Source organism: Lepidochelys olivacea, assembly GCF_965140295.1.
Source record: "Lepidochelys olivacea isolate rLepOli2 genome assembly, chromosome: 22".
NCBI lineage: Eukaryota > Metazoa > Chordata > Testudines > Cheloniidae > Lepidochelys > Lepidochelys olivacea.
The window spans coordinates 9,523,907-9,548,722 of record NC_140432.1 but is presented as its reverse complement, the minus strand read 5'-3'; the positions used below and the strand labels follow the sequence as shown (position 1 = coordinate 9,548,722).

General features: G+C 46.3%; 1 protein-coding gene across 2 annotated transcripts in view; it reads left to right on the top strand.

Moving 5' to 3' along the window:
- The first annotated feature begins 3,194 nt into the window (after positions 1–3,194).
- ZBTB44 (zinc finger and BTB domain containing 44) overlaps positions 3,195–24,816 on the top strand; it is a 54,540-nt gene continuing 32,918 nt past the window's right edge. For both annotated transcript variants that reach the window (XM_084611729.1, XM_084611730.1), the window contains exon 1: positions 3,195–3,299. The gene's annotated coding sequence lies outside the window, so the exon portion shown is untranslated. The remainder of the gene's footprint in view (positions 3,300–24,816) is intronic.

The window sequence follows — 24,816 nt, the reverse complement described above, 5'->3', positions numbered from 1 at the left end:
AGACTGGTTGACTGACTACACTGCTAAACCCAGGGTTGTCAGTTCAATCCTTGAGGGGGCCATTTAGGGATTTGGGGACTGGTACTACTTTGAGCAGGGGGTTGGACGAGATGACCTCCTGAGGTCCCTTCCAACCCTGATATTCTATGATTCTATGACAGCAGTGAGAGTCTGATTTATTTTACACTGGTTTTACAGCAGTGTAACTCCATGGACGTCAATAAAGTTACCCCTTATCTGAGCTAACTGCCCCTCTGATCCCTTGCTGGACTGTACCCCCTCTTGGGCCTGAAGCCATCACCTTTGTTAGGGTGGAATCACATGATGCGCTCACTCTCAGACTGGGCCTTGTGCTGCAGTCCCCAGATGTCAGTCATGATATTCTTGGCAGATCTGAATTAGGTTCAGTACCTGCAGTTCTGTTACCTCTGGGAGCAGCAGTAGCCAGGCAGTCTCCTGAAAGCACATGATTATTTATTCAGAACAAAAGCATTTAATAGAAAACAGGTCTTAAACCTGTGTAGTTTGAAAGCTGGTACCTTCCACCAATAGAAATTAGTCCCATAAAAGATATCTTGTCTCTCTCACATCCTGGGACCAACACAGCTACAACACTTACACCAATGGATAGCCTATGTGCGTGCCTGTCTTTCCCTAAGGTTTACCATTCCCTGGAAGCCACAGAAGCCTCAGTTGCTTTTAGACACCCTTGCTGGACCTGTCTCTCTCTTTCATCTCAGTCTGTTCTCACCAGGTACAGCATCCTCAAGTCCCTGCCCTTCTCTCGCTAGTGTCCTTTTGAGCATTTGGTGTTCTGATGATCTCTACCTCCCAGCAGTGGCAACACCAGGCTTGTACCTTCATTGAAGACAGGTTATAGGATCCACAAAACAAACAGCTTTCCCCATTGTCTTTCAAGTGTGTGCTTGTTTGGCCAACAGCCCCCTATTAAGTTAGATCAATACATTCATATAGGAAAGCCTAATAATCCAGTGCAACTGTACAGTATCTTTGCCTCACTGACCAGATCACCTATAGAATTCATCAATTACTATAGTATTCTTAGATTAGTACATAGCAGCTCCACATCTGCTATACCCCGATTTGCAAGGATTAGGTGAGAGGAGAATCAGGCTCAAAGTGTGTAGGCATGATCCTTGATTGTAGTTCCACTGAAATCAGTTGAACTATGCCAGTTTACTTCGGCTGATGCATTGGCTTGGCAATTTTTGCATCAGCATTTAGAGGCTGGGATAAAGTAGGTCTGATCATCAACTCAAATTAGTGTAAATCAGGAATAATCCATGGCAGCCAGGGCCTGATTCTCCACTGCCTCACGACTTATGTCTCCATTTACACCTATGCAGAGTGGGTCTTCATTTAATGCTGCCAAATTGGCATGGGAAAATTTTACTCCTGCTTTGCAGAGGTGTAAATGACAACACAAGGTGCAAGGCAGTTTTGAATCAAGCTCCCATTGTAGTTGCTGTACTTTGGTGTAAAGCCAGAATAAGTCAAAGACGAAGCAGGAAGCAGGTAGAGAATTCCTGGAATCTGCTCATTCTCATGCTGGTTTCCAGCAAGGCTCACTAGTTTTGCTAGGAACCTATTACAATTACCCCAGTATTTTTAATACAGCACTGAGAACTTGCTCCTGTTTTTTATCTTTACAACAGTGAGCAGCGTGTCACTTTCCAGCAGATGATTTAGATTTTTCACTGCTGATTAATACTTTTGGACTGTGGCCTTTCACTGTGTTTCCTGCTGCAATTTATTTAGAATTTCTTACAAAAATGTGTAGCAAATGGCTGCACTAATCAAGTTAAATCAAGCCATGCTTACCTTGGGTTAGCATTAACATGGACCAAGTTCTAGGGAGGGATTAACTCAGAATTTGACCTGGATGGATGAACTATGCAGCCATGCAGAGTGACTTTTGGGAGGCGGGGAAGGGAAGGGTGCTGTCAGAAAATAATTCCACATGCAAGGAGCGAGGAAGGGTGCTTCCTTAAATCCACAGCTGGACAGGCTCCAGGGTGCTTCAGAGCATGACATGTGGCTGATCTGGTCAACCATTGCTCTAATCTGCCACTGCCAAATTCTAAAAGACATCTCTCATTCTGAGCAGGGTTCAGTCATTTTCTGTACTGTCAGGAGCGGCTGAACATGGAGTGCGTTTCCAAGGGGGAGATTGTGATCTGGCTCCTGGGAGAAAACACATTGGTGTGAGAATGGGCAAGATTTCCCTCACTTGCCTTGTATGCCCTGAGCAGAGGCAAGACGCCATTCCATTCTCCTGCGAACCCTGAGCACCAGGTGAGGTGACAGTCTACCCGAAAGGACAGGGAAGGAACAGGGCTACCCTCAGGAGCAGGTAGAGGCTGCACTTCCCAAGAGCTGCCGTTGGCTTATCGTGGTGAACTGCAATTGCCTTCAGAGCTGACCCTGGGGTGATGCAAATCCACACACTACTTCGTACATAAAAGGCATGTCAGGCGAAATGATAGTCTCTTTTTCTCTGCTGCTCTTTGCCCAGCAAGGTGGGGCTGACATTCCTTTCACACCAAAAGGGCTGGAAGTATCAGATGGTTCTGCTGCAGCTGGGCCTACATGAGGAGGCAGGCACCTGGGAACGGCCACTGGAAGTGATGGGAGCGGCAGCTGGAAATGACAGTTTAAGATTCAAATTGGGAACTGTACCATATGGATTAGGCGGGGGGACCCTGCATGCCTCGGGCTGCGGTACCCGCCCCAGCACTGGAGGCCGTGAGTGCATCGGGCTGCACTGTGTCCTCCCGCAGGAGCCTGATGCGAGCACCGGGCGCGTGCAGGCCCCGGGCGGCGGCTCCGCGCTAACTTGGAGCCGTGCGCGCCCCGGGCTGCAGGACCCTGCCCCGGGGACCGCGCGCGCACCGTTGGGCGCCGGCCACAGGCTGGGGCCCGGGCACGCGCCGCGCGAGCCTCGCACTGCGCCTGCGCCGGGCAGGCGGCCCCTCCTCCGCCCGCCCGGCCGGCCGCGGCCGCGGTGCATTGTGGGACACAAACAAAGTGCCCGGCCCGGCTGGAGCGCGGAGCTCGAGCGCCCGGGCCCCGCGTGCCCCCCGCCCCCCCCGCCCGGAGAGCCCGCGCGAGCCGGCCCCCCCCGCCCGGCGCCGCCCCCAGCAGGGAGGAGGCAGCGGCGGCCCCCGCGCGCCCGCCCGCCCGCCGCCGCCGCCATGGCCCAGCGGGGGCCCCGGCGCGGCCCCAGCTAGGGGCTCGGTCTGCCGCGCGGCCCGGGGCGCCGGGCCCAGCCACCGCAGGTAACGGAACGGGGCCGGGCCGGGGGGAGACCGCGAGAGCCGGGCCCGGGGGCTGCCTCGTCCTCCCCCACTCCGGGGCCCCCGTCCTCAGAGACCCGCTTCCCCGGGCCCTAACCCCCCCCCGAGAGCCCCCCCTCCTCCTCCCGCCCTCCGGGCCCTAACCCCCCCCGAGAGCCCCCCATTCTCCTCCTCCCGCTTCCCCGGGCCCTAAACCCCCCCCGAGAGCCCCCCCTCCTCCTCCCGCTTCCCCGGGCCCTAAACCCCCCCCCCGAGAGCCCCCCCTCCTCCTCCCGCTTCCCCGGGCCCTAAACCCCCCCCGAGAGCCCCCCTCCTCCTCCTCCCGCTTCCCCGGGCCCTAAACCCCCCCCCGAGAGCCCCCCCTCCTCCTCCTCCCGCTTCCCCGGGCCCTAAACCCCCCCCCGAGAGCCCCCCCTCCTCTTCCTCCCGCTTCCCCGGGCCCTAACCCCCCCCCGAGAGCCCCCCATCCTCCTCCTCCCGCCCCCCGGGCCCTAACCCCCCCCCCGAGAGCCCCCCATCCTCCTCCTCCCGCCCTCCGGGCCCTAACCCCCCCCCGAGAGCCCCCCATCCTCCTCCTCCCGCCCTCCGGGCCCTAACCCCCCCCCCGAGAGCCCCCCATCCTCCTCCTCCCGCCCTCCGGGCCCTAACCCCCCCCCCGAGAGCCCCCCATCCTCCTCCTCCCGCCCTCCGGGCCCTAACCCCCCCCCCGAGAGCCCCCCATCCTCCTCCTCCCGCCCTCTGGGCCCTAACCCCCCCCCGAGAGCCCCCCATCCTCCTCCTCCCGCCCTCCGGGCCCTAACCCCCCCCGAGAGCCCCCCATTCTCCTCCTCCCGCCCTCCGGGCCCTAACCCCCCCGAGAGCCCCCCATCCTCCTCCTCCTGCCCCCCGGGCCCTAACCCCCCCCCCGAGAGCCCCCCATCCTCCTCCTCCCGCCCTCCGGGCCCTAACCCCCCCCCGAGAGCCCCCCATCCTCCTCCTCCCGCCCTCCGGGCCCTAACCCCCCCCCCCGAGAGCCCTCCCTCCTCCTCCCGCCCTCCGGGCCCTAACCCCCCCCCGAGAGCCCCCCTCCTCCTCCTCCTGCTTCCCCGGGCCCTAACCCCCCCCCCCAAGAGCCCCCCATCCTCCTCCTCCCGCCCCCCAGGCCCTAAACCCCCCCCGAAAGCCCCCCCTCCTCCTCCTCCCGCCCCCCGGGCCCTAAACCCCCCCCGAAAGCCCCCCCTCCTCCTCCTCCCACCCCCCGGGCCCTAAACCCCCCCCGAGAGCCCCCCCTCCTCCTTCTCCCGCTTCCCCGGGCCCTAAACCCCCCCCTTCTCGTCCTTCTGCTCCCCTGGACCCCCCAAGAGCCCCTCCTTCTCCTGCTTCTCCAGGCCCTAACACCCCCCCGAGAGCCCCTCCTTCCTCCTGCCCTCCCCGGACCCCCCGAGAGCCCCCCATCCTCCTGCTTCCCCGGTCCCTAACCCCCTCCCTGGACCCCCTGAGAGCCCCCCCTTTTCCTCCTCCTCCTCCCGCTCCCCTGGGCACTAACCCCCCGAGAGCCCCCCTTCTCCTCCTCCTCCCGCTCCCCTGGGCACTAACCCCCCGAGAGCCCCCCCTTCTCCTCCTCCTCCCGCTTCCCAGGCCCTAACCCCCCCCTCCGAGAGCCCCCCCTTTCTCCACCTCCCGCTCCCCTGGGCCCTAACCCCCCCCGAGAGCCCCCCCTTCTCCTCGTCCTCCCGCTCCCCTGGACCCCCCAAGAGCCCCTCCTTCTCCTGCTTCCCTGGGCCCTAACCCCCCGGACCCTCCAAGAGCCCCCCATCCTCCTGCTTCCCCAGGTCCTAACCCCCCCTGAGAGCCCCCCCTTCTCCTCCTCCCGCCCCCCCGGACCCCCCCTAGAGCCCCCCATCCTCCCGCTTCCCCAGTTCCTGACCCCCGAGAGCCCCCCCTTCTCCTCCTCCTCCCGCTCCCCTGGGCACTAACCCCCCCCGAGAACCCCCTCCTCCTCCCGCTCCCCTGGGCACTAACCCCCCCCCGAGAACCCCCTCCTCCTCCCGCTCCCCTGGGCACTAACCCCCCCCCCGAGAACCCCCTCCTCCTCCCGCTCCCCTGGGCACTAACAACCCCCCCCCCGAGAACCCCCTCCTCCTCCCGCTCCCCTGGGCACTAACAACCCCCCCCCCGAGAACCACCTCCTCCCACTCCCCTGGGCACTAACCCCCCCCCCCGAGAATCCCCTCCTGCTCCCCTGGGCACTAATTCCCTGAAAGCAACCCCGGGCTCTTACCCGAGCCCCCGCCCAGTACTCCCCAAGAGCTCCCCCTCCACTGGGCACTAACTCCCCAAAAGGCCCCCTACATGCACCCTGAGAGGCCCCTCCGCCCGCTCCTTGGGGCACTAACCTCCCGAGAGGCCCCCCCAAGAGCCCTCCCTGGGCACTAACTCCTCAAGAGGGCTCTCCTTGCTCCCCTGGACACTAACCACCTGAGAACCTCACCAGGTTCTTACCCCCCATTCACCCCCTGCTCCCATGAACACTAACCCCCTGAGAGCCCCTCCAAACTCTTGCCCCCCCTCCTTTGGGCACTAAGCCCCTGAAAGCCCCCTACCCCAGACACTACACTCTGGAGAGCTCCCCCCAGGCTCTTAATCCCCCATGCACCCCTGTGAGCACCCCCAGCTGCACAAGGCAGTAACCCCCTGAGGGGTCTTCCAACTCTTACCCCCTGTGCTCCCCCAAGAGCCCTCCCTGGGCACTAACCCCTCCAGAGGGCCTTCCCGCCCCCCCCCCCTTCCCAAGAACCACCACCCCTGCTCCCCTGGGGTTGGCCTAGAGGCCACTAGATGCCTCCTGTCTCTACCCTAGAGGCTGTCCTATTTTCCCTGTCCCAAAACCTTGCCGCCTCCTCATCCTTCCTGGCATTTATTGCCCCAACACAAACTCTCTGGAGGTGTGCCCCCCCCCCCCTTCCAGGACATACCCTAGAAGTACCCCTTACTCCCCTCTCCCAAAGCTTAGCAGCTCCTCCTCCCCATTCCCCCCACTCCCTCCTGACATCTACCCCTTCCCATAGCCTTTGAGGCCTCTCCATTTTCTCTCTTCCAAAGCCTGGTCTGGTCTCTGTCCATTTCCTCCCCCCATGCTGCCTTCCTGTTTTCATCAGCCCTCCCCCTGGCATCTATCTGCCCCACTCACCCTTTGGTTGGTGGTGATCTCTCTCCATCCTTTCCCAAGGGTGACTGCTACCCCCCATCCCAGGGGGTTGCTCTCCACAGCCATAGGGGCTAGCAGCTGTTCAGGGCAGCAGCTTGGCATTAGTTGTCTTTTATGTGCCATGCATGCTTGTAGGGCCTCCTGGGGAGCCCTGCAAAGTGATGCACTGAGCACAGGTGCTCCTGGCCTAGCAGGGTTTGCACACTCACAGGATAATCTGTCTGTCGGAGGGGGGCGGTGGGTGATGACACACTTCCTCTTTGCATAGGGGTGTGAGTCCCACCCACACCACAGAACCAGGCACACAGAGATGATCTCTTAGAGTGGGCCCACTCACAGGTTTTGCACCAATTTAGCTATATCTGCTTAGAAAGCAGCATAGTTAAGTGAGTGATCCAATTATATCAGTGCAGGTGTTCGTATTGGTATAACTTGTTTTGATATAAACACTTCTGTAGTGATATAACTGTCCATAGTAGGGGGTTACAATGATTTAGCTATCTTTGTTTCTATTCCAGTATTTAAATTGGTGGAAAAAGTGTATGTAGGTAATCCCTTACTAGAGGGAATTCCACTCCCGTGCTGTTCTCCCCAAGTGGGAAATGCACAGAGGATCCCCTTTACGCTAGAGAGAATTGTTGTTTCTTTTGCATGTCGGTGATTTCCCTGATTTGCTTCCTGAACCTGACACGCACAGAGATTCAGTTTACAGGGGGAGGGAAATGTCCCCTGTCTGAGATTTACAGATGCACTGGGGGAACAACCGATTCATACTTCTCTTTATTGTTGTCACATAAGATGTAAATGAAAGAATTAGTGAAACGAACTCCATGCATCATTTGTTGCTGCAGGAGGTTGAATCACATGCTCTGGCTGGTTTTAAGGAGGGCAATTTTGTGGTATTGATAGTAAAATGTGTGCTAAAATGAGGGTCCAGTCAGATGTTGGATATTTGCTAGATGGGTCAGAAAGAAATTTGACTCCCTTTCTACCTTGTATAACATTGCACAAGTAGCCAAATCCATTGTTAGAATGTTTGCCGTTTTCTGCAGCTTCAGGTATTGCCAGGGATAGAGTATCTGATCCAGTATGATAAATCTGGTGACTATTTTAGTTAAGGAGGTTTTTCTCTTTGGTATCTTTCTACTCATGAGGAGTCTTTGCTGTATGATGTCTGTATTACAGGAGTAATAATAGACATTACAGCCATGTCTGTTCTTTTAATAAACTGTGTAGTTGATGAAAAGGAGGGCTTTGGGACCGTGCCACCCTCCCCCCCGGATATTTTTGACATTGTGCAGTCCAGTAGCACCTTCTTTGCTGTATGTTCCTGGTAAATCACATCAGTTCTGTACCAATCCACTTGAGCGTTTCAGTATATGTTCATTCAGTACTATACAACCTAGGTGTTGAGAAGTCTGCTAGGAAATAAAAAAATCAAACCTCTTAACTCTATAAAACTATAAAATGAAAAAATAGAAAACAGTAGAAATTATAGGAAAATAGTAGTGTAAAGGTATTCTGTGTAAACCAAAGAATTTCGTTTTGGGGTGCAAAAAAGGAAGCTGAGAGAATTAGAGTTCTAGGCCATAAAGTGAAATGGTGTGTTTTTAAGAATGGATTCGATGAGAGAACTACTGAAATCTAAGGGATGCTTGCAAGTCTCTGATGATGAAGAATCAGCTTTTTAAGTAATGGTGATGGATTCCATTTATGAGCCTTAATTATAATCCATGAACTTGAATGACCTAAAATAAGCATCATTTTGTGAATGTCTGTCTGTGCCAGATCTTCTCTTTTTAGCCTGTCTATATAGCTCTTTCCTTCGTTTCTTTTAAAAGCATTGTGGTTTGTAGGCTGTTTTTGAAACCTATCAGGTGTGTAGCAAACCTTTTTCTGAAAAATGGTTTCTAGTATTCATTAGTGGCAGTACATTCAGATTATTTTTGTTCGCTTTCCTGTTATACTAAAGAGTGCATAATGTATTTGTTCTAAATACTTACGTGGCACCCCTCATCCAAGTATCTGGACTTGTAGTAAAGCAAAAACATTTCCCTTGCACAAGTAGCTAATTGCTTTACAACACCCGCACATGTCACAACTTTAAAAGGTCAGGTGTGGAAGAAATTGCCAGTAAACTGATGGGAATCCAAGCTAGTAGTTATCAAAAAGCTGCTTAACACTTTCTGAACATGGCCATGAAGTGAATTTCTGTTGACATACTTCTGTCTTATCCATTGCAAGAAAGTTATCCCAAATTATTCAGCCTGTGCAGAGAGCCAGACTTTAGAAACTCTGAATACTTTCATGCTTAGAGCACACACATTTTTAAATGAAATTATGTAGTTGAACAGTGCTTTTACGATCTACATTACTTTAAATATTATGACATAAGTTGTGGAATTTGTCTTTTAAAGGGACACCACCTTATAAAACACATATGTCTCTGAAAATGTTTTGTTATAAGGATCATGTAAAATTGCAAGGAAGAAAGCGTGTGGTTGGTATGCCTTACTAATATGTAGTGACATCAGAAGTATTTCAACAATTATATTTGGAAATAATGAAATAGTTAAAAGGGAATTGGTTTGTTTTAATATACTTTGGAATAAATATGAAAATGCAACCTCTGTGCACTTAGGGAGAGATTTTTAAAGGTATTTAGGGTTTTCTGTGTTCAGTATCACAAAACCTGATTGATGGAATTTAGACGCCTAAGTGTCTGAAACCTTTTGAAACAGGCTTCTAAACCATTGACAGGTTGTGATGCCGAGCACAGCTGTGCCTAAATACCTTCAAAAATCTGGGCCTTGCTCCTGACTAAACTCCAGCAGAGTCCACTGTCTTTAACTTGTTTAGTAGTTAAAATTGATACAATGAACTCTCAGGAAGAAAACAAATGCTTAGTGCTGCCATGTCAAATGGGCATAAAAGTGGACCACTGAAAAACGATGGGTGGGATATATAAAAATGTAGTAAAATAAAAATGGCTTTAACTAATACCACTATAGAAGAGAGAAAAAAGAATTCTAAAGCGTTAGCAACATTCCTTCTTCTAGCTTCCATCTAATCAAGTTACTAAGGAAGCCTCTTAAACTACATATTGTGTTTACAGACAGGCTGTTTGTAACATGTATTAGAAAGAAAAGTCTGCTTAAGCTAAATCATGAGTTTTATTTAAATTTGAAGTTGGAAGAAATCAAATTCTGTAGATGAACTGTGAATAATGGAATAGGTGTTTTAACTGAAGACTGTTTCATTCATTTTATTTGAGAGGAATGAAAAAAGGCAGGTTCTCTAAAGCACAAACATCTTACTAAATGGATGTTTATTCTCTGATAGCATATCTGTATTGACAATGTAATTACTGAGTACAATGTCTTGCATGCAAAAGTGTGACTCCTGTTCATTTGTATTAAGAGTAGTTTTAGTGGAAAGTTTGTGGATATTGAGGAAGACTTTCAGGCTGCTAAAGGTGGCTGAAGAGGGCACTTATGAAGTAGATGGCAGATTATCTAGCACAGGGGTTCTCAAACTGTGGTTCGGGACTCCAAAGTGGGTGGCGATCCCATTTTAATGGGGTCGCCAAGGCTGGTGTTAGACTTGCTGGGTCTCCGGCCCAAGCCCCACTGCCTGGGGCTGAAGCCCAAGCCCCACTGTCCAAGGCTAAGGTTACATGCCTCCTGTCCAGGGCAGAAGCCATTGGACTTCAGCTTTGTCCCCTCCCACCTCCACCCCCACCCAGGACGGCAGGGCTTGGGCAGGCTCGGGCTTTGGTCCTCCCCGCCTGGGATCGTGTAGTAATTTTTGTTGTCAGAAGACGGTCACGGTGCAATGAAGTTTGAGAATCGCTGATCTAGCATATTATATACCTGGATTTTATATATAAAAATAGCTTTACAGGAAGATGGCTTAAAATGACTGGGATTTTTGCCAGGAGCAAGTCTTTTGGGAAACATGTTTGATAGCATTTAGAAGTAATGTACCTCAGGGTACTGGAGCGCTCAGGAATGGTAATGGACTCTGTACAGGCTCTCCCCCCACCCCCCTCATTTGCTGGTTTGAGTCCAGCCCATGTTAGTAATGACATAAAGTTGTTAACATCTGATGACTTAAGTGTGGTTGTTATTAAGGCTACGTTGTAGTCACAGGTATTTTTAGTGAAAGTCATGGACAGGTCACAGGCAGTAAACAAAAATTCATGGCCCGTGACCTGTCCATAACTTTTACTATATACACCTGATTAAAACCCCGGGGGTTTTTAAAACGGGGGGGACTATGGGTGCTGGGGGTGTGGCCCGGCGGGGCGCATTGGGAGGGAGGGGGTTTGGCAGGGTTGGTGCAGACTCCCTACCTAGCTCCTGGAAAGCAGTGCCCTCCAGCTCCTAGCTCCACTTGCTGCCTCCGCTCCAAGCCCAGGTTCTGTAGCTCCCATTGGCTGGGAACCGTGGCCAATAGGAGCTGCGGGGGTGGTGCCTATGGGAGGAGGCAGCATGTGGAGCTAGGAACTGAAGGAGGGGAGTTCCTGTGGCCTTTCTGGGGAGCCCCCCCCCAGGTAAGCACCACACCCCAACCCTGAGGGCCCCCCACCCACCCAAACTCCTGCTGCCGGGGGCGGGGGGGGGTTGTTGAGACTTCCCCAGCAGTGGCAGGTGTGACTGATGCAGGGGCTGCCCAAGCTGGTGAGGGGGCTCCTGGACCATCTGCATGGGCTGCTCCAGAAGTCACAGTGGTCACGGAAAGTTGCGGAATCCGTGACCTCCATGACAAACACGAAGCCTTAGTTATTATATTTACATAGTTTTAGACTCTGCATAGCACTTTACAAAGATTTAGAAGAAAACTAGGGTCCCTGCAGTGATACAGAGTCCAACTTCTAATGTACAGGGTACCCGTGTCACAATAAAAACACACTAATTGGCAAGTTTAGTGGCAGTGTTGGGCCAATGACTGAATAGCCATGAGGAGACTGTGCTCATACCCATAGAGAGAGTCCTTGCAGACTCAATTGTACAAGGGGAAAAATGTGGGACACTTGCATTGCTTTTGCTCATCCTTTGCCTGTTCTGTGGATAAACAGAGCACTCTTCAGTTTCCAGGGCTAAGGACAGAGTTCCTCCTAGGCCAGAGGTGGGCAAACTATGGCCCGCGGACCACGTCTGGCCCGTCCTGCGTGGCCCCTGAGCTCCCAGCCGGGGAGGCTAGCCCCTGGGCCCTCCCCTGCTGTGTCCCTGTCCCCCCCTCCCCTCCCCCGCCCCGAGTGCAGCAAGTTTCAGCGCTGTACAATGCACCAGCGCTGGGAGCCACGCCTCTTGTGGAGGTGGTTTTTTTAGAATGCTGGGAGAGAGCGTTGCCAGTGTAGACAAGCCCTTAATGTTAACTGTGCTGAGACAGAGCTGTATTCCTTCCTTGCTTAAATTTGTTCAGGACTCTTTAAATCCACTTTCTTTTGAAAAAGTGTCTGTATACTTGTTTATACAGTATAGGTCTGGTACTTTGAGGAGTTGATGACAGTCCATGCTGCCTGTTCTATCTATTGGACTGATGATTCCTGTTTGTTGTCTTGTTTAAGTTTTTGCATGTGTGTCTTGATCTCTCCCGCAGCCCCAGCACAAATATATTACATGTAGTTTCTTGTTACTGCAGTTTTCTCTTTAGCTTTGGCATTAATATGACTTGGATTATTGGGGTGTGAAGTGGAGGGCTACATTTTGCTTCATAGCTCATTAAGAAACCCAATCATGGAGGTTCACACTGTATTTTATCAAAAAGAGTGTAACGCTTTCCCAATAACTTGTTACGGAAGTTAGAGAAGGAAGGATATCAATTGTTATAAAAGGAAATCTGTTTGCAAGTAAACTTTAGACATAGAACACATAAAACCAGCAAACTGTCAAAACTGTCCTACCTGTCATAATCATTGCTGTCATGTATGAAGTTACAATTGTATATTAGTGTAGAATCTATCCCATAATTTTATCAGAGTTTTGGGTGACAGGAGTAAAGTCTCAGAGCAGGAATGAGGGAGAATTCTTCAGGTAGTGAAGTTCTACTGTCCCAGGAACTTTAGGGAACCCACCCAAGTAGCCAGGCTCTGTTTTCTCAGAGGAAGTGAAGAAGGAATTGATTTTCAAAGTGTAACCTCGGCTTTTCTCTCCTAAAACTGAAGTTTGAATCTTATATTACCTTGTTTGAAACCCCAGGGGATGTGACTTTTCAGATAGGGGGTTCAGGTTGGTTTGGTTTGAATAATTGAGATTCTGCTGAATTTCGTAGCTTCATATTATTTGTTTTCTTAAGTGGGACAGAAGTTTTGTTCTGTAAATAGACATCTTTTTAAACTTAAAGATGCATACACAAGCATGTTCAAGTTTTTTTTTCTTCCCAGAGTTGAAACAATAGTGTTTGCATAAATAGTGAGCTGCACTATAATTGTGTTTTGGCATGCAAATAAGCACGTTAAGCATCCCACTTTGCTTTAGATTTCCTTTACACAGCACGTCCACAAATAGCTTTTTAAATTGGGGTGGAGTTTACCCAGACTAGGTTCATAAGAGTGAATATTATTGTCATAAATTTGAATTTGTATAGTAGTTATACTTGCAGAGCTTCTAAAATTGACATTGATTGAAAAGCTGTATGCAACTGTAGAAAATCGATAGAAAATCACTTCCTTCAATTAGCTCTTTCAAAGCTTTTTTATTGCTTCACTCAGTGGTCACTGCCATGTGCCAGATATCAGAGGTTTATATCATTTCTCACAGTGGCTTGTAGAACCGTACAAGTTAAAAATTGTATTTTGGTTTCCTTTTATTTTTCTCTCCCTTCTCTTTGCATATTATTTGTCATTTTCAGTATCATCTTCATGTACTGCTTCTGATGGTGGGCTGGGAACAGTTAAGTATTTGTTATAAAGGTGTAGTGTATGGAGGCGGTGGGAGGTCACAAAGGTCAAACTTTGATCCTAACAACTCTAGTGTTCGCAAAAAGAAAAGGAGTGCTTGTGGCACCTTAGAGACTAATAAATTTATTTGAGCATAAGCTTGTAATCATGTTTATGCCAGTGATCTAGGTATGACTATTACTATTCTTTGTGTTCAGATAATTGACACGCTTATAGGATATAAGTTCTACATCTAGAAGAAAATCTGCAGGTTCATTTTGCACACTGGTCTTACATGTGGTGCCTTTTAAGAGCACAATAATCAACTTAATTTGGTCCAAACATAAATGTTATAAACGTCAAGCTTTTTATCAAACCTAAGCCCAAAAGTGAAATGGGCTTCACAGATTCATAAATAACAAAGACTAAATTGTGTATTGTTTTTATTTGATAGTAACACAAGTAAATTTGTTTACATGTTTAAGCTGGTAGTGTCTCTTTAAGCACTTTCAGACCAAGTGAAACAATTCTGTTTTTAATTCTGGTAGGTCAGCAACTACACTTTGCAGATTACTGTTGTCGTTATGCAGAAATTGCAGAGCCCTGAAGCTTTGCTAGTTATTTCATGGGATGTCAAGTGGTTCCCCCACATAACAATTTTTCAAATGCTGATTATTTTACCACGTGAAAATAAAATTCATTCTAAAACAAGACCTGTAATCAGTTACTGTTCAGATATTGTTAATGGGACATCATCTTAAAAATTACACTGCTTAAAAAATTACTTGCCTGCTATTCTAAACAGCGTAAGTGAGAGTACTGTGATGGAGTCTCCCATTGAGTTTGATGGGTGAGCTACAGTCACTTATTCTGAGTCCTGAGATGGGACCAAAGACCAGCTTTGGACCTGCAGCCCCATCCACAAGTGCCAGAGGTGAAGACCATTGTAGATGAGTGTGTGTTGCTTTTATCTTTATGCCCTCTCTCCTTGGTTGCAGCAATCTGCGAGCTCTCAGTCTTTCAGTCTGAGATAGTAGAGATGCTGCCATTGACTGTTGTCATGGGCTAAGAGCTCCCAGGTGTTGAGGTCAACATTACAACACTGCAGATTGACCTTGAGAGTGTATTTGTACGTTTCTCTGATCTGCCCCTAAAACAAGTTGCAGTCTTCAGTTCTGCCTAAAAGATGGCTTTCGGTATTCTGCTGTCAGACATACAGACCACTTGACCACACCATCTCAGCTGAGTTCTCAAACTTCAATGTCTGAGAAGTTGTAGCACTGAAGCACCCCAGTGTTTGGAAATAAATATTGCCACATTATTATAATTGAAGGATTAAAGAGGAAAATATTTATTTGGTTTGTTTACTTGTTTACTTGCATTACACAGACAGCTGTCAAATACAATTTTACTCTTCCCCTTTTTAGTACAGTAAATTTTCTTTGGCTACCTTTAGACAAGGAAACATTCTTAAGCAGTAGTGTCAACAGGATTTAGCACGTTTATAAGTGTTCTTACTTGTTTGTGGTCAAATATGGGGGACGCTAAGAAAACATATTCAAACATTTTTAAACAACCTATTTTTCTAGTCTAGATATGGTCTTAATGAAAAAGATTGTAAAGCTCCCAACACTTGTTGACAGTGGATCGAGTGAGGCTGCACATGAAAGACCTGCTGGTCACAAGACAACTTACAGGCCATATCCCAGGATCCATTCTTTGTTTTGGAAATACAACTTCTGAAAGGCAACGGGTTAAATCTAGGGCTGTCAAGTAATTAAAAAAATTGATTGTGCGTTTAAAAAAACATGAAATTTCTAAAGATAGCTACAGCACTCAACCCAAGATTTAAGAAGCAGAAGTGCCTTCCAGAATCTGAGAAGGATGAGGTGTGGAGCATGCTTTCAGAAAACTTAAAAGAGCAGCACTCTGATGTGAAAACTAGAGAATCCAAACCACCACACACACAAAAAAAAATTAACCTTCTGCTGGTGGCATCTGACTTATGATGATGATGATAATGAACATGCGTCAGTCTACACTGCTTTGGATGGTTATCAAGCAGAACCAGTCATCAGCATTGATGCATGTCTCCTGGAATGGTGGTTGAATCATGAAGGAACTTATGAATCTTTAGTGCATCTGGCATATCAATATCTTGTGATACTAGCTACAACAGTGCCATGCAAACGTCTGCTCTCACTTTCAGGTGACATTGTAAACAAGAAGCAGGCAGCACTATCTTCTGCAAATGTAAACTAACTTGTTTGTCTGAGTGATTGGCTGAACAAGAAATAGGACTGATTGGACTTTTAGATTCTGAACTTTTACGTTTTATTTTTGAATACGGGGTTTTTTTGTACATAATTCTACATTTGTAAGTTTCATGATAAAGAGGTTGCACTGGAGTACTTGTATGAGGTGAATTGAAAAATACTATTTCTTTTATCATTTGTACAGTGCAAATATTTGTAATAAAAAATAATATAAAGTGAGCACTGTGCACTTTGTATTTTGTTGTAACTGAAATAGATATATTTGAAAAAGTAGAAAACATCCAAAATATTTAATAAATTTCAGTTGGTATTCTATTGTTTAATAGTGTGATTAATCAAGATTAATTTTTTAATTGCAATTACTTTTTTTAGTTAATCGCGTGAGTTAACTGCGATTAATCGCCAGCCCTAGTTAAATCTAAAGGTTATCTTTCAAGTTGCGCTTGATAAGATTCTACTCTCTGAAAGCGCTGATCTCAAATACTTCTGCCAGAATTTCAAGAAAGTTGTGGTAAGATTAAAAAAAGCACATGATTTACAAAAACAGTGACATCGGAAGGATGGGAATTTCTTGGGGGATTTTCTTGCATATAATTTAGGTTATGGTAGTAGACAACATATTCAAGTTGATGAAAAGACAGGTGCTTTTTTCTTGCATTTGTCAAAAGATTAGTGAGAACAGTTAATCTGTTTAAACCCTCATTAGAGAAAATGTATTAGGAGCTCAATTTGGTGCACCAAGGTGTGACAAGTCCACAATTCGAGCCTCTGTACTTAAATATTTGAAATGGATTGAGGAAAATGATGGCCCTCTTTCTTTTCCACATTCTAAATATTACACCATAATTAAATGGAAAACATGGAAATGACTGTGATTGACTAATTAGTGTAAAGGTAAAAATAACACTTGCTAAGCTATATTAACTCACAGTTAAAGAAAAAACCTGCAGTGTTAAAGTATTGGAAATAAGTTTGTAAAGGAAGTAGAAATCAAAGCAATATTGTATGTCTTATAAAACCAAGGCAGATACTGGATATTCAATTGTTATGAAAAAATGCATATTTTACAAAAAATATCTGTATCTTAAGACTGGATGATAGTTCCCGCCAAAATTCCCATAGAACTCACCTGTGCCTGAAAATGTGGTAAATAATAGAGAGTTCTGATAGAATTTGATGGACTAATCAAAAGATATTGCCCAGATGTTTGTACCTTCCAGTCTGGTTCTGCTGTTTAAGCCATGTAATAACATGAACAAGGTGCAAAACTCACCACCACCTGTTTAATCTCAGTGAGTGAACTTCAAAGCCTAACATGGATCACTGAAGTGTTATTAGAAGTGACCTTGCATAGAAGAGAAGTCTGTCTGTCTTTTTTGGGTTTTTTTGGGGGGGGTGGGGGGGAAGGCGCCACGGGTGGAGGAGAGGGAGATGAAGGGGATTGTTGCTTTGTGATGTATAAAGAATTAATTGTTTAAAAAACAAAAACTTTAGAATATCAAGTCTGGACTTCCAGCAAAACCAGGGACGTCTAAGGCCTGGTCTGCACTAGAGCTTACGTCGACCTAACTGTAAGCATCTACATCAGTGGTTCCCAAACTGAGGTTCCCAAATGTCCCAGGAGTTCTTGGGGGGGGGGGGGGGGGGAAATTCCCTAATGGTGGACAGATCTGTCCCTAGGGATCCCAGGCAGCCTGGAGCCTCTGGGCTTCCAAGAGCTAAGCAGATCAAAACAAGCATATCTATCACACTGAGGAGATTTAAACTTCAAGACTCCTTATAAGAAATGGAAAGATAGGTGGATATTTTTTTTTTTTGCTGTTTTTAAAATTTAATAGGCAGCTAGTATTGTTTTTAAAATTATTATGAAGAACAAGTTTAAACTTTGTTGTAACGTGTGGTGTTTCCCGGACTGCTCAAGACCTGAATGCTTGTGTAGGAGGAACTCTTTGAGTTGGCTTCTTAAATACCTTCATGCTGTTTCACATTGGATACTCCTTGATGAAACATAGGAGCCTTGTCTTACAACAACAGGCTTATTCAAAGTGATACAAGCTACAAAAGTTAGCTCTAGGAAGAGTGTTGCCGTTTTCATAATGTAATAAAAATACTGTAATGATTAATAATAATAATAGTGTGTAAATAAGCATGTCATTAAAAACAAATTTTATATTTCCAAGATCACTGCTTTTATAATTTATACTCAGGTAAAGGAGAAAATTCCTGGAAATATTCATTTTCAGGAGGGAATTTGAGAGACTTGGCATTTTAGTGAAAGGGGTTCACAGGTTGTTAAAGTTTGGGAACCAGATCTACGCTAAAATGTTGCTCCCACCTATGTAACTTGCCCATTACACCGACTTCATAACTCCACCTCCGCAAAAAGTGTAGTGCTTACATCAGTGTAGTTAGGTCAACACAATGTCAGTGCAGACCCTGCGTGCTTACATCTGTTGTTGCTGCCTTTCAGAAGCTGTCCCACAATGCCCCACACTGACAGTTAAATGGTGCAAGCGCTACTGTTGCAGACGCGCACTGCCCACACAAAGAACATAGTGTGGACATGCAAAAGCGATTTAATTACTGTGTTGGCTGTATATTGATGTAACTTAGGTTGACTTAATTTTGTAGTGTAGACTTGCCCTAAAACGGCTTTCTCAATAAGCAGCTGAAGGGGTGGAGATATCAAAGTGCCTTTCTCCCAAGAAACAATCAAAATAGATGTTAATAAACACCTAACAATAACAAAAAACCCAAAACAGTATGACACAGGTCCTTTCCCTCAGTCTGTTCCCAGATGAGAATATTTTAATCCAGAGTTAATTTATAGCAAACCCTAAATGGCAAATATGTTTGTAAATGAGTATTCTGGACAAACATTTTTGGGTGTCCACACTGGCATTTACAAATGCGTTAGCTAATTCGAATTAACTGGCTATCAGTTTATTTGAGTTTAAAAAGTTCTGGTCTAGACAAACCCTCAGTTGCTCAGGTTTCACTCTTGTCATGCCATAATCTCAGTAGACTTGTAGCATAAACAGGGACATTGTAATGTTAAAGTCAATTTTCTTTCACACCTTTATACATCATAAAGAAGCAAAAATGGACAAATGTAACTATTTTTTCTTTTAAAAATACTGTGTACATAAATAGATCAGCGTAATGTTAAAGTCAACAGGTTTGATCTTGGGTGCTTAAATTTAGGTAACTAAATCCCAGTTATGCAAACATACTTGAAAATATTCTTTACATGAATATTAAACTGGCCAACGTGAGTATTCTGTGTGTTGTAGGGCATATATATTGTGCATGTTGAAAATAAATAGGTCTGTTAATCTGCATATTTCTCAAATGGGAATTGAGAATACTACTATACATATGGCTTTTTGGTAAGAATGTTAAATTTTTAATTTTCCAACTAACTGTGCAGCCTTAGTGTTTTAAATAATGTGGCTTTTTTGCAATGAATTATTCTCTAACTGGGTACTAATGAGCTAAACTCTGGAGAATGTTTGCAGCGGAGTAGGTGGTTGTGGTTTGGGTGTAATATTTTATATATCAGGAAATGTATTTGTTTTTTAAAATATGAGTGCGCACACATTGCTGCAAAGAAACACTGCAAAGATTTTCTTGAGCTAATTGATCGTGTAAACATCTTATTTTCAGATTTGAATAAATGAACTTGACTACAGTGGAAAAATTTCCTTTCTGGCTTCTAGAATTTTCCAGACTACTTGTAGTTCTGTGGTTTTACTGGGCACATGGATTCTTTCTTAATTTTGCCAAAATTCTTGCAGTTGCATGTGATGTAATATTTACTTTATATCTAATTACTGGTCTTTGAAAGAGCCAGAAATTTTACTATGTTTTTGAAATAATGGGGATTATAGTCTTCCTTATTTTGGAGGATGGAATTAAAGTACCACTAGTGCCACCAAGATTTCTGACAGGGGTCTAATACAAAATGAGACTGTCTTTTTGAATATTCCTGACTCTTCTCCCCTTCATCCTAGCAGTTTTTCCTTGCGAATGGAGATAACTAGTTGTCCTCAGAACAAAGTTTGAACCATGCGGATTTGGCAGCAGCGTTTGGCTGTAATTGCAACAGTTTGAAATTGAAGCGCTTTAAACTGATTTTAATGAAAGGAGCAGTGACAAGGTTTGCATGCCTAAAATGTGATCAGCTTTGATACTTAGACCTTTCTGTAGACTGGAAGCTATAATTGCATTTAACATCATGTGTTCCCTCTAGTATGATTCTAGTGCAACCTGCATCCAATCCAAGTCACTCAGTTGTGTCTAGGTTCCAGTAGGTTCCACGAACAGTGGAGTTCTTGCTAGGGCTGACCATGACCAAGACAATTCATGTCAGCTTTATTGTGTTACTGTCCATGTGGATGGAGGCTAATGTCATGTTAAAACACACAAGTCAAATTGGTCTTCCATAACCCTTTGCACTGCAGGAGTGACCTCTTTGGCTAGGTAGCTAATCTTCATTGCTCAGGGGTCAGCAAGGCCAAAAACCAGCTACTTGTTTAAATTTCCCTGAACGGCCACATGCATTCCAGCTGAAGACTGATTCCACAGCAACCAACTTCTTTTTGCAACTGATCAGCAAACTGCTTCATGCTTCATCTGTAAATTAGTTATCTATCTGCTATAAAACTATAATGTTGGCAGCTAGCTACCCACAGTGCTCCTAGCGTGTGAGCTGTGGGCATCTTAATTTTGGCTGTCTTCTGGGCCAAGGCACCAGCAGTGCAGAATTCCTTTAACAGAAATCACAAGGCTTACAATGAGATTTCAAGTCATCATGCCAACCTGGAAATTTCCCAGACCAGAATGAAAGCCATATCAAGGGGATGAAGGTGGCCTATAAGAAGACAAAGAATGGTAAATCCAGGAGTGTTGCCAATGTTTTGACCATTTCCCCATGAAATGAATTGAATTATGAGATTCTGCCCCAGTACAAGGCTGGTATACTTAATGGACCGCCTGGTAAGTTCCTTTTATTTATTATACTCCTTTACTTGGCTTCGGGTGGAGACATTGTGAGGTTTTGTGGAGGCAGCCGTTGGCAGATACAGCTTCATTTGGGCGCACAATTTTCCATCCATCTCTGTGGCCTCCTCAGGTTCCATCCCGGTTGCAATCTAATCTCCTGGTTGGACTCTGGCCACCTCCTTCCCACAGACCCGCACCCAGTCTCTCTACCCCTTGATATCTCTGGCAAGGTTCCTGGGGCACAGTTGCTGAGTGAGGAAAGAATGTCCACTCTACCATTGGTTATGACTGCCTGTTGGCATGGCACATACTGGCAGGCAAAATGGGTAATCAGGGAAAAATTTCAAAAGTGAACTGCACACACAGTGCACTGAGGCTTAACTAGGAGGGTTTTGTGGCTTTAAAACAATGGCGCTCAGCCTTTTCCAGTGGTACCCCATCTTACCACAGGAACAGTTTTGTGATACACCCTCTCTCATCTAGCCATAAAGAAAGGGTGGGTGGTTGTGATACTCCCACCCTAGTTGCGAACCCATACATTAACACAAGCAGAGGCATTCCCAGAATACAGGAGTTGCAGGTGGCATTTTTAACCCCAATATGACATCCCACTTACACAGGTAAGCAAACAAGTGGAGATTACTCCATGTATGCATTTTCATGTTCCAGAGTAGCACTAGGACAATGCAAGTTATTTTCAAACGAGAGTTCCCTGAAGTTATCTGATTGGTTTGGATCATATGCTATAAGAAAATATAGCAGTGTGAAGTGCATTCAGAGCAATGAGAGAGAGTGCACTTTTGCAGGCACTGCATGCATGCAGTATAGGCAAAATTATTTTCGTGAGGCAGATACTACAGACACTCTACCTTAATCTGTTTTTGGAGTTAATCAGTATCCACCCTTTTGGCACAAGATCAGAAACTTTCCCTTTTATGCAATATTCCACATTGTTCTTGAGGCCTACAGAGATGACCTGCTTTTCCTCCACCCCCACTACCTTTTACAGGTGACACTGCCTTTCCGAGCATCCAGCAAATGTCTTCATATGCCAAAATGACTCTTTGGTATAGCTCATTAGCTTTCCTCTTGTTGCCTGAAACACCTGGGGCCTTTCATACGCTGGAATCTGCAACATGTTGTCAGACAGTCTGAAATGTGTAGAAATTACCAATATTTGATTTTCTGTACAGGTGACATTCTCGAGCAGCTCCCCCCTTTTAAAAAAAAGATAAATATTGTTTTTAAGGATCTAATTCCAATGCCTTGATAGTCTTTGGGAAACATAAAGGGAAGGCAGTAGCTTATGGTAGTGCTGCCCATGTCTCTTGGTGAAATTATGTATTGGAATGTAAAAGTGGAGATAAGTGTCTGTTTTTCCCTTTCCAGAAAGGATTTGGTGGTATGTTGCTGTGGACACTGATATAGACTTTTGGCTTTTCCTACAGGCCCTCTTAATGCTGCTCATCCCAGGCTTGAATCAAGAAGACCATGTCCTAACTGGACATGCTTCACAGTCGTCATGCCAGGAGAACGATTCCAAAGAGGGCAGACTGCCTGAATTTCAGGCATTGTCATACCTCTGCTTTTTCCAAGCTCCAGCTGAGAAGGATACTTCAGGTTGCAGAGAGAGGATGGCAAGTAGTTTGACTGCTGGACTGTGGCCAAATATGTTCGTTCTCACAGATTTAAAGGGAGGACGGTGAATTCCAAAGACACAAGTTTCAGGGATTTTGAGGTGCTTACACACAAACCCTCAAGCCATCCTGCTGCCTCTGCCTCATGTGCACTGCTTGTACCTGCTCCCTCACCTCCATGTAACGATGCGCTCCAGAATAGAGTGCTGTGGTACTTTAAACAGCAGACTCGTGTTTCAACCATAGCCTGTGCATGCCAGTGCAGAGAAGAAGGAATGAGAAACAGCATGCTGAAGTGATGCACTTCCGCTACCTCCAAGATGTTACAGAGAAGAGTAGCCCCGAGCTTTCTTTTTGGGAGAATGCATTTAAGGTTACATATGCAAACCTGACTAGTTAGTTGGGGGTATACTACAATAGTCCATACAAAAATTCACATTTGGGAGCTAATGTTAGTCTTATTGCAAGAATTGCTTTCTTGGCCTTGTTTTGTAATGCCGGATGCACCGTGTACTGTCTTTTCAGTTTCAGATTTAGTCTGTTGTCACAAGCTGGCATCTGGTCTACTTTCTCTACTTCCAATAAAGCTGTGTTTAAAACTACTCATTTGTTACTTGCACTTCAAATAATTCTGTCTCAAGTAATATTTTCACCACCCAAGGGGACAGCCAGAGCCTCACCGCCAGGGTTCAGGCTCTCCTTCTCCCCATCTCCCAAATCCCTCATTGGGAGACAGACTGGGCTCAGGCTGTCCTCTTCTCCTCACCCCCTTTTCCCCCCCACAAATCCTTCAGCAGCAGGTGACCCAAGCTCTCCTTCCCATCCCCTTCCTTCCCAATCCCTCACCTGGAGGCTGTGGGGCTCCATCTGTCTGCCTTGGGGTGGCAGCAGCTGTGCAGAAGTAAGGGTGGCAATAAGTCTGCTGTGAAAAGTGGTGGTGGTGGTGTGTGTTGTTACAGTAACAATTATAATCTTTGTTATTAACAAATATCACTTTTTATATTGCCTCCCTTCTGTGCTGCTGCTGGCGTGGCACTGCCTTCAGAGCTGGGTGCCCAGCCAGCAGTCGCTGCGATCCCCTCTAACTTCAGAGTTGGTTGGCGATATATCTACTTGGCGGGGGGGCATAAATGACTACAGACACAAAGAAGGGGAGCCTGATCAAATAAGTTTGAGACCCACTGATCTAGTGTAATCACTCTGTGTTTGTGGGCCTGACCCATAACTGCTGCTTGAGTGTTCCCTTCATTCATGAGGAAATGATGCAGTTAGTCATGGAACTCCTCTGAGACTCTCTTCTTGCAGGGCATTCCTCACACCAGGCCCACATTAGCTATGCTAGGAAATTATATAATAGATTTTGGGACCTTGGAGAAATTGAGAGCCCCCTACCCCCGAGGAATCTTGGGATTTTTCCAGGACAGGTTATAGGAGTTGAATCATAGAATCATAGAATATCAGGGTTGGAAGGGACCCCAGAAGGTCATCTAGTCCAACCCCCTGCTCAAAGCAGCACCAATTCCCAGTTAAATCATCCCAGCCAGGGCTTTGTCAAGCCTGACCTTAAAAACCTCTAAGGAAGGAGATTCTACCACCTCCCTAGGTAACGCATTCCAGTGTTTCACCACCCTCTTAGTGAAAAAGTTTTTCCTAATATCCAATCTAAACCTCCCCCACTGCAACTTGAGACCATTACTCCTCGTTCTGTCATCTGCTACCATTGAGAACAGTCTAGAGCCATCCTCTTTGGAACCCCCTTTCAGGTAGTTGAAAGCAGCTATCAAATCCCCCCTCATTCTTCTCTTCTGCAGGCTAAACAATCCCAGCTCCCTCAGCCTCTCCTCATAACTCATGTGTTCCAGTCCCCTAATCATTTTTGTTGCCCCCTAATCATTTTTGTTGTTTTGAGAAACTAACCCTTCTGTGTGCAGTTTCCCTGAGCAGTTGCAAAAGTCTCTGAGGCCTGTGTAGTCATCCGTGAGGCACCGCAGTTTGCTGTGGTGTTGGGAACTCTGAGATGCAGCTCCAGAAGGCATTGCTGCTGAAAAGGGTTAAGTGTAGTGCTGGTGTGGATACAGAGTGTAACAGCAGATCTGTGTGTAGAGACACTGATATGTTCAATAGTCAAACTAAGGATTGAGTTTCTTACCGTTCAGATAACAATGGTATAGATATTGCTTCAAGTACAATTTAAAGGTACTGCTTTGTGAGTTACATTGTGCCTACCCCCACCCCAAAAATTTAATATTTTTGGTGCTGAGCCCTATTGATTCTTGTAAACTAAGTGCTGTATATGGTGTCTCTATGTAAAACTTTCAGCAAGGTGATTTGTGAAAGATCACTATTTAAGCCAAGAGATGGTAGTTTATTGCAGAAATAAATTTTCAGTGGCCTTCACAAAGTAAGGACTACTTTCATGACAACTCTCAAGGTAGATCAATTTTTAGACCTAATATCCTTGATTATAACAGTTCCAAGCTCTGTCGTAAAAGAAATATAGCATCTGTGGAGC